The following is a 3145-nucleotide window of genomic DNA, read 5'->3' as shown; positions in this document are numbered from 1 at the left end:
ATATCTAGCACTTTCAATATCATATAATGTAGGGGTAATGGGAAGCTAGGAAATAAGGTATAGATGATTTTCTTTGTAGTTTTTTATTATATCCCTTTATTTAAGTCCCTCTGACTTGATATGTCCTGGGAAGCAAGCATTCCACACAGGACTACACTGTTGCACCTCTGATCTGGTTTATGATGACCAGAGAAAGTGCAGTAAAAATACATAGACCCCCAAGAATATATACAGAAGAATATATAAGAAACAGCATATCACAAGCATAGGAGCTGAGCCATGTTAAGACTGATGAAATGCAAATACAGTTAGAATTGTCAGAACTATAAGGGTACATTTATCGAATGAGTGATTTTTGGAAGAAAAGAACATAAACTGGTTATGGAGGAAAAGGCAGTTCAGAGTGGTATAAACATTAACATTGTATGTCTAGAGAGCAGTAATTAGCTATTTGGAATCTAATAAGAAATTCTGAACTAGGCACTAATGAGAGATGTCAAGTAATTAGATATGGGGAAAACAGAGGAGGGTAAGAAAAGCCTTGAAATATTAAAAATAATTAGTTGTTATAACTTTATATAATACATAATTATTCAAAAGTTTAGGTTTCTGAGCAAAAGAGGCGCATTAGAAAAATTCACAGTAACATGATTTTCTCAATGCAAAGTTTAGATCAGTGTTTCTCAGGAGTGATTTTGCCCTCACCCCCTACCCTACCCTCCTTGGATGGACAGTATTTAACAATGCCAGGAGACACTTCTGGTGGTCACAGATGGGGAGACAGGGTATTACAGGCATCTAATGGAAGAAGGTCAGGCATGCAGATAAATATGTTGTAACACACAGGACAGCCCCCTGAAACAAAGAATCAGCCAGCCCAAAATGTCAATCATGCCATGACTGAAAAACTCTGGGCTAGATGAAGGGAGAGAAATAAAATGCTTAAATTTAACCAAAAAATGTAAGAACTAGGTCAGAGTTCTTCAACTATCCCTTGTTTATATAATCAGTTCCTTCCTCCATCAAGTTAGTCACAAAGCTAATATGAAGAATAAAGATAATATCATTTATATTCAACTCTAGAAATATTCCAAAATTAATTTTATTTATGCTTTTAAGACTTTGTGTTTCTACCCATCAACATAGATGAATCTCAGAAACAATGCTGAATGAAAAAACAAGTCAAGCAAAAATATACTCAGTATGATGTCATTTATATAAAGCTTGAAAAAAAGTGAAACCAAATAATACATTATTTTGGGATATATACATATAGTTATTTGAAAAGAATGAAAGAATGATAGCACCAAGATCATACAGGATAGTATTTATGTTTGCAAAAGGGAATGAGCTTGGAGAAAAGCACAAGGTGTCCTTAAATTGATTATATTCTGTTTGAGCTTAGGTGGTGGGTTATTGAGGATTTCTCTTATCATTGTGCTTTATGATTTACACAAATGTCTATTTTTCTCTAGGGTGTATAAAAAAATCATATATAAAAACAATCATAAAATTCAGTTGTAATGGGGGGTATACAGATTTTTCCTTTAAGTTCTATCACCACCTGCAGGTAAAACTAGGTACTGCAAAAAACTGTTTTTTCAAAGACCAAATTTGTGAATCTCAAAATATAGTAAATGAACTCTGTGAGGCATTTGTGATAATAAAGAACTACAAAAGTCAGGGTTTCTGCTCTCACTCTACTTAGATCCTGTGGAAAAAGAACACAGAACACATTAAAGAGATAAATAATATAGTACAAAATGTTCTACTGTCAGCACTCCCTGGTCAGTGTTATCTTAAATATGAAAATGCTATTTTACACAGCATGACAACCAATCAGAATCCAACTCCTTGACTTGATTCATTCTGCTACTACCTTAAGCCGGGCTTTAATTACTTCATGCCAATTACCACCTGTTCCTCTCATCTCCCGCTCTCCCTAGCTTGTTCTAAACCTTGCTGTTAAAGTCTTAAAATAACTATTTCATTATATCATTGCTTCTTCTAAAGACTCAATGTGATTTTACACTATCCACAGAACAAAGCCCAATCTCTTCAGATCAACATTTAAGATTTTCTACAGTTTGTACCAAACATATGGAAACCTATTCTTCTCTTGCCTCCCCGTTCCCCATCCCATGTGAATCCTCTGCTTCGCCCAGTCTGGTTTCTGCATTATCCATCACTAATTCTGGATGTACTGTGTGTTTGAAGTGTGCTTGTTTCCATCTGGGCCTCCTCCCTCATGTTTAATACATGTTTTATGTTGTTCTTAAATGTAGGAAACTGAGAGGTAGTTTCAACACACGTCTCTGAGAGACCACTCGTTCCCCATCTACATTTCCACTAGGCTGTTGCCCCTAATTTCATTCCATGCAGCAACTGGAACTATAATTATTTTTGAGGCAATATATCGGTATTCTTTCTCTGAATTCCTAAAGCACTAACTGTCTGTATCATTTATTTGCCATATTCATACACTACTGATACTAAATGGATTCGTTTGCTTAAGGTTTATTTTCTGAATTAGACATTAAGGTTTTGGAGATCTGGAATAATTTTATACTTTTTCAGGTTTTTTTTCTTTGCCTTTTGCTTTAGATCAATAATGCTCATATTTGAGTTTGAGGATCTCTTTTTTAATGTAAAAATACCTCAGACTCCTCCCCTCATAAACAGACATAATAGTATTGACATTTTTTAGAGGTCATAAATTTAAAAAGCATAAAGACCATATTAAGTAATGCTTTTGAATCATTTGAATTATTTGAATGACAATAGCCTCTACATATTTGAAAATTATATATATACATATATCCATAAACAAAATGATGATTATGGTGATGATAATAGAGATAGCTAATATTTTGGAGCCTTCCCATATACTAGTAATTTTTTCCACTCATTCTTTTATTTAATCCAAAAATCCCTCCAACAAGTTCAGTAGACCTGTTTCACATAGGCTCTACCACTTGGAGCTGTCAGAATTTTGATGAGTTATTTAAACTTTCGTTTCTAAAATGGAACAAATGCAGGATCAATCTCTTCAGGGGAGTTGGGAGAATTAAGAAAATCACAACAGATAAAATGCTTAGCTTGTGCCTTCTTCAAAATAAATATTACTTAAAAAAAAAAATTCCCG

This window comes from Mustela lutreola, chromosome 18, assembly GCF_030435805.1.
Source record: "Mustela lutreola isolate mMusLut2 chromosome 18, mMusLut2.pri, whole genome shotgun sequence".
Lineage (NCBI taxonomy): Eukaryota > Metazoa > Chordata > Mammalia > Carnivora > Mustelidae > Mustela > Mustela lutreola.
The sequence above is the reverse complement of the archived record's forward strand: the minus strand, read 5'-3'. Positions refer to the sequence as shown.